Raw genomic sequence first — 7,500 nt, 5'->3', positions numbered from 1 at the left:
CCGACTGCGAAATCATTCAGAAAGACCTCAATCACATTATCGAATGGTCGGAAAAATGGCAAATGTCTTTTAATGTTGACAAATGCAAAGTCATACACATTGGGTCCCAAAATAGTAACCACACATACATCATGAATGGGAGACCTCTGCAAGCGATGCAGGAGGAAAAGGATCTTGGAGTCACTATCAGCAGTGACCTGAAACACGCGAATCACTGTAAAAAAGCATACAACAAGGCCAACATTATGCTCGGGTTCATAGCGAGGAACTTCGAGTGTAAAACACCAGACGTGATGCTATCCTTGTATAATTCCATGGTAAGACCGCACCTCGAGTATGCAGTGCAGTTCTGGTCTCCCAATTACAGAAAGGACATTGCTTTACTGGAAAGGATTCAACGACGCGCCACAAAGATGATTCCAACCTTTAGGGCTCAACCGTACGAGGAACGACTCAAGCGACTCAATCTCTTTACATTGGAGAAAAGACGCCTACGAGGGGATATGATTCAAGTCTTCAAGTATCTAAAAAAGTTCAATAACGTCGATTACTCCAAATTCTTTGAGCTGCAAACCAACTCAAGAACTAGAAATAACGGTTTACCCATTCAGTCGAGTCGATGTAACACAGACATTGGAAGGAGTTTCTTTTCAAACCGAGTCATCCGCCACTGGAACAATCTTCCCTCAGAAGTAGTAAATGCGAATACCATCAACTCCTTCAAATATAGAATCGACCGTCATTTCGCTGCGTCAGGAGTAAACTGAATAACGAGGGGCTTCCATCTGCTCCTCAATATCGAGGTGCTTTCATCTGCTCACCAAGCCCAAAGTGGCGATCGAGCAGATTAAATCACCCAAGCGGGCGACCTCGTAATGAGCCAATAGGCTTTCTGTTGCCTGCATTTCCATGTTTCCATGTTTCCATGTTTCCATGTTTCTTTCTCCTTCCTCCTTTCCTTTCTTCCGTCCTTCCTTTCTCTCCTCCTTCCTTTTTTTTTTTAACAGTAAAGGAATTTGTTTAAAGGACGATGAGGAAGAAACAAAAAAGCCTTCCTTCCTTCCTTCCTTCCTTCCTTTCTTTCTATCTCCTACCTTTCTTTCGTTCTCCCTCCTATCAATTCTTCCTTACCATCCCCTTCCTTCCCTCCTTCCTTCCTATCTTCTTTCTTTCCTTCGTTCTCCCTCCTATCAATTCTTCCTTATCATCCCCTTCTTTCTATTAGGCCTACCCCTCTTTTTTCCTTCCTTCCCTCCCCTCCATTCTTTTTCCTTCTTTTCATCCTCCTCTTATTCCTTCCTTCCTTCTTTCAATTCCTCTCTCCCTTCTTCCCTCCCTCCCGAATATTCTTCCTTCCATCTTCCCTCCCTTTCTTCCTTCCTTCCTATTCTTCCTCCTTTCACCTCTTCCTTCCTTCCTCCCTTCTTTCTTCCTTTCCCCTTTCTTTCAATTTTTCCTTCACTCCTTCCCTCTTTCCATTCTTACTTCTTCCCTCCTCTCTCCCTCCTCCTCTTCCTCCTTCCTTCCTTACAGTTTCCTTCCCTTTCTCCCTTCCCTCCCGCAGCCACATGGAGAGAGAGAGAGAGAGAGAGAGAGAGAGAGAGAGAGAGAGAGAGAGAGAGAGAGAGAGAGAGAGAGAGAGAGAGAGAGAGAGAGAGAGAGAGTATTGACACGGAGCTTAAAAATGGAAGCGAGTGTAAGCTGATACATTTTAGTTACATTAACGAAAAAATGCCTCTCTCTCTCTCTCTCTCTCTCTCTCACCTATTTCTTCCTTTATATATTCATTTTGTCCTCTCTCTCTCTCTCTCTCTCTCTCTCTCTCTCTATTATCATTATTATTATTATTATTGATGAGGAAGAATGATTTATGTAAAGATATTTTATCCAGTGGAGTTGTTTACACACACACACACACACACACACACACACACACACACACACACACACACACACACACACCACTACAACTTCACTCGAATGGAAGATGACAAGAAGAACAGGAGGAGGAGTTGGAGGAGGAGGAGGAGGAGGAGGAGGAGGAGGAGGAGGAAGACAAAATTAAGAAGACTATCAAAAGGACGTCGAGAAAAATAAATGTTGGGGGAGGAGGAGGAGGAGGAGGAGGAGGAGGAGGAGGAAAAGAAGAAGGAAGAAAAAGAAAAAGAAACAAGAAAAATGAGGCAAAAAATATCAGAAACGAACAGCAGGAGGAAAGTGATAGGAGAAGAAGAAGAAGAAGAAGAAGAAGAAGAAGAAGAAGAGGAGGAGGAGGAGGAGGAGGAGAAGCATTATAACAGCAAACTAAACGGCAGTGAGCGAAAGGTAATTAAAATTTACTCCTCCTCCTCCTCCTCCTCCCCCCCTGCAATCAATACACGTGGAGACTGACAGGAGGATGACAGGTAGACAGACAGCCAGACAGATAAGGGAGGGTGACAGCGGCTGATGATGGCGATGACACACACACACACACACACACACACACACACACACACACACACACACACACACACACACACACACACACGTAATAATGAAATGAGATACTAACAGTGTAATTCTATATATACATACATACGTACATACATACATGCATACATACACGCAGTTGGAGGACGTTGGGAAAGGCCTTTGTTATGATAATATGCAGCGAGGTTTTATTGGTCGATGATTATGATGACCAGATGGGAGGAGGAGGAGGAGGAGGAGGAGGAGGAGGAGGAGGAGGCATATAATAAGGAGAAACAGCAGAGAGAGGAAGAGGAATAAGATAACAAAAAACAAAAAAGAGGAGTAAAAGAAGGAGAAGCAGAGAGGCTGAGAAACAAGAGAGTAATAAGAAGAAAAACAAGAACAAGAAAAAAAGGAGGAGGAGGAGGAGGAGGAGGAGGAAGACGAGCAAAGTAAGGAGTAAAAACAAGAGGAAGAAATGAGGAGTATGAAAACAAGAAGAAATACAAGAAAACAACATCACAAAGGGTTACAAATGAAGAAAGAGAAGGTTAAAAAGAAGACAAAGAACAACACAAACAGGACAGAGTTAAAAGGAAGAAAGACACGGGGTTAGGAAGAACGATAAAAACAACAAGGAAAGAACAAAAACTAGAGGAGGAGGAGGAGGAGGAGGAGGAGGAAGAAAATGAAGAATCGTAAAATATGAAGCATATAGATATACAATAGGAAGAATGTTAATAATAAGAATAGGAAGGAAGAAGACGAAGAAGAAGAAGAAGAAGAAGAAGAAGAAGAAGAAGAAGAAGAAGAAGAAGAACGTGGAAGAAAAACGATAAGAGGAGGAGGAGGAAGAAAAAAGTGAAGAATCGTAAAATATGAAGCAGACAGATATACAAGAGGAAAAATGTTAATAATAAGAATAGGAAGAAGAAGAGGAAGAAGGAGAAGAAGAAGAAGAAGAGCTCGAACTTGGAAGAAAACAATAAGAAGAGGAGGATGATGAGTGAAATAAGGAAAAAAAAATGAGGGAGGATTAGTTAGTTAATATAAAAAAAAAAGAATATCAACAACAACAACAACAACAACAACAACAACAACAACAAGTCATGGGGTCAACACTTACAGGTCCCGCCGTGTTGAGACAAGCCCGCGCCGCCCAGCACGTCTTCAGCTCAAGCCTGCAAAAAAAAAAAAAAAAAAAAAAAAACAAACGTTAGCCTTCAATCAAGCAATAAATAAATAAATGATAATCAAGTGTGTGTATAAGAAACGCCCTGTCGTCAAGGTTAAGAGAAAGGTAATACGTAAACAATACGTAAACAGATGAATAAATATACTCGTGAATTGATGTATAGATAAATAAATGAATAAATAATGATAAAAGTGAGTATGTACAATCACGCGTTCACTCAAGGTCAGGAAGCAAATGCGTAAGTAATAAATAACGTAATAAATGGTGAATCAATAAGTAAATGAGTAATTAAAGTATAAACATGTGGTGTATATGTTTGTCTACATTTGAAGAAGAACGAGAAGAACAAGAAGAACAAGTAGATGATGAAAAGAAAAAAGCAGGAAAAAGAAAATAAGAAAGGAAAGAAAAAGAAGAAAAGAACGGGAGGATTACACGGAGGAAGAAGAGGAAAGGGAGGAGTACACCAGAGGAGGAGGAGGAGGAGGAGGAGGTTTTTGTTAATTGTGGAATGGTGGATGTATTGTCCGCGGCAGCTGAGGCGAGACGACCAGGTGGTAGTGGTGGTGGTGGTGGTGGTGGTAGTAGTAGTAGTAGTAGTAGTAGTAGTAGTAGTAGTAGTATAGTAGCTGGAGAAGAAATAGGAGAAGGGGGAGAAGAAGAGGTAGGAGGAAGAGGAGAAGAGGAAGTAAAGTATTTGTAGTAGTAGTAGTAGTAATAGTAGTAGTAGTAGTAGTAGTAGTAGTAGTAGTAGTAGTAGTGGCAATGGCAGCAACTGTAATTTTAGCAACAGAATACTTCTTATATTCTTGTGTTCTTATGTAATAGTAACAGGTATCGTATAATAGCAGGACAGGGGCGGGGCGGGGCGGGGCGGGGCGGTGGTACAGCTGGGTATGTGCAGGCAAACACAAGTGCCCGCCCGCTGCCGCCCTGCCCGCGCCGTCATCAGACACGTGTTAGCGTGGCCCGCACTAACCCACCACCTTACAGGGAGTTACGGGGAGTTATTAGCAACCAAAAAGTGATCAAAGGCTCAACAACGTCGTCTGGAGGGAGGAGGTGCGGAAAACGTTTTCATAGCGCCGCTCCGTCACTCACACGCAAAGTATTAAGCCCCGTTCACACTGTGCCGACTTAGGCCACAACAACCCAGCGATTTTTAGGCCCCCTTCACACTTTGCAGAATCAGCATCCGGCAATCGTTGCTAGACCTCTTTCCGGCCATGTGCAACCCTTTGACATCAATATTTCACACCCAAGACCTCGCATACTGGGTTGTCGTGGCCCAGAGTCGGCACAGTGTGAACGGGCCTTTAGTGTTGAGAGATACATTACATCTATCTACAATAGTGACCAAAGGCTTAATTAAGAAAGTCGTCAGGGGGGAGGAAGAGCGGAAAACGTGTTCTTAGCGCCGCTTCGTCACTCACCAGACGGAGTATTAGGTTCATATTCTTAATTAAACGTCTCGGGGTCCTATTACGACTATTTCTCAAGGCCACAGAGAAGATTAACCGGGTTTTCATGGATGGCTTTCCCGTTCAAGGTGCAAAAGTCGTGTAAAACTATCACTAGCATCCCAAAATACTCAATGAAAATCCCAGCAACTTTCACGAAAACAGGTGATCAAACAGGTGATCTGAGGCGCCGAGACGAGTTTAAAAATACGGGCTTTATAAGACTCCGCGTGTGAGTGATGGAGCGGCGCTAAGAACAATTTTCCGCTCTGTCTCGCCTGACAACGTTGTAAAGCCTTTGGTCAATACTGTAGGTGTAATGTCTCTCCCTAACAATAGTACTTCGCGTGTGAGTGATTCAGGAGCGCTTAGAACATGCTTTCCGCCCCTCCTCTCTCCTGAATTCATAGTTAAGCCTTTGGTCATTCCTTCAGACGTAATATTTCTCCCCAACACTCAAGATCATAATCTTAAACAATTCAGCGCCCAAGCGCACACATTTGACAAGACTGTCGCAAGAGTTTCGGGCATATTCATGGGTAGTGTTATGAGTCTGGTTAGTTTGACCATTCTTCTGCACCATAAACGTAAAAAACTCGGTAGAATCCGATTTATCTCCTTTTCGGCTTTGGAAATAGTTGATGTGCGCGAAAACGTCTGAGGATACCGACCACAGTGTTTGGGAGAGATTACGTCCAATAAGCTGCCCAGGTAAAGGCAATAATACATTACTGCCATTACTATCACTCAAAAATATTACAAGGCGCTACACATTGTAACAGTCACGACCCGGCGGTTGTGGAGCGAGGGGCAGATGGAACCAGGCGGGGAGGGGGAATGGACACATGCCGCCAGACAGGGCGCGGTGGAGGTGTTGGGAAGAGTAATGTTATGCAGTGGACTTGTAATGGCTGAAGATGACGATGATGATGATGGTGACACGATGTAACATTATAGCTTTGTGGGACGACGCCAAATGACCAAAGACACGATGTGGCTGGCATACACACACACACACACACACACACACACACAGCTGGATGGGGGCAAGGCGGGGAACACGTGTCCGGCGCCGCCCCATAGCAAGCACGTGGACAAATGAGTGTTGTGTGGAGTTCCTCACGTCAGCGGTAATCAGCAAGGGCTGGGTGGTGCTGCGGAGGGCGTCAACGCGGGGAACACTCCTTCAGGCTCGTCCAGAGGCTTGCAGGCGGAGCACTGGCGTTCCAAACACTGTCACAACACCAGCGACGCACATTCAAACTAGAGACTGGACTTTGTGCGGCGGAGGTTTCACGCGACAAAAACATTAATAGGCGCCGTTTTTCTAAGATTATATCCAGTTCTTTTTCGTTCAATTCAGTTCACGGCCTTGACGGTAATTAGTGGCTCGTAGTGCCCGGCCCGGCATAGCCAGGCCTCGCAGCTCAGCGCGCGGCGGCCAGTGATGCAGAACACGGGCGGGCCAAGCAGGCAGGCAGCGGGGCAGCTGTCCCGCCGCGTCTTGAAGAACCAATTAGCACCACGACCTTACACAAGACCGCTAGCTGTCCGGGCCGCCGCTCAGCACGCTGCACTGCGTCTCCATGCACGACTTACATCACTGATTGGCGTCCTGCCTGCAGCCTGAGCCTATTAGGTGTCTTGAGGCGCATCTTTCATGCCATGCCCTGCAGACTGAGGCCACGTGTCTTTTGCCGCCTGTCACGCAGCGGTGTGTGGGGACGACAGCCTTTACAACGCCTCGGTGAAGGACGCCGTGCCTGACAACAGCCGCACGTGTGCGGGAGGCTGCCTGCCCGGAGACGGGTTGCCGGGGGGGGGAGATGCAGCTTGCACCTGTCCTGCCCCGCCCTGCCCTGCGTGTTGGCGTGCACGTTAACGTCTGTTACACCGGCGTGCAGTGCCGTGCCTGGCGCGGCGCTGCCCCGCCGGCGTCATCGCATGTGCACGTGCACGCCGCCAAACACAGCCCTGCTAACGGTACCCGCGGCGCGCCGCCCATCACGAGCAGCGACGGGCGGGGCGAGGCGCTGCCCGCCGCCTGCCCGGCGTGTCTTGTTTGTCAGTGTCACCGGGCAAGGCGGCGGCGTGATGCTCGGCGAATCCCAAGCAGCGGCGGCGGCGGAGAGGACGAGGACGAGGAGGAGGAGAGCGGGGAAGACAGCAGTGCCGGCGAGGGGAATCAGGCAGGGCGGCGGCGGCGAGTGTGAGGTCCAAGAATAGCCCCGCAAGGAGGTGTGTCGCCGCCGTCAGTGTTTTCCCCCGCGTGTTATGCTGGCGCTGCCTTGCCCGGCCCATGAGAAGAGGAGGGAGGAGCGGACACAGGTTTTTTTTTCTCTAAATTATTTATTTATTGGGACCTCTGTCTCGTCAGGCTTTACTTATTTC

At 46.8% G+C, this 7,500-nt stretch overlaps 1 protein-coding gene across 2 annotated transcripts in view; it reads right to left on the bottom strand.

Moving 5' to 3' along the window:
* LOC127005694 (proline-rich protein 36-like) overlaps window positions 1-7,500 on the bottom strand; it is a 91,473-nt gene that overhangs the window by 81,206 nt on the left and 2,767 nt on the right. For both annotated transcript variants that reach the window (XM_050874804.1, XM_050874805.1), the window contains exon 2: window positions 3,581-3,635. The gene's annotated coding sequence lies outside the window, so the exon portion shown is untranslated. The remainder of the gene's footprint in view (window positions 1-3,580; window positions 3,636-7,500) is intronic.

This window comes from Eriocheir sinensis, chromosome 30, assembly GCF_024679095.1.
Source record: "Eriocheir sinensis breed Jianghai 21 chromosome 30, ASM2467909v1, whole genome shotgun sequence".
NCBI classification, from domain to species: Eukaryota; Metazoa; Arthropoda; class Malacostraca; order Decapoda; family Varunidae; genus Eriocheir; species Eriocheir sinensis.
Note: the sequence above shows the minus strand (reverse complement) of the source record. Positions and strands in the feature narration are given on the sequence as shown.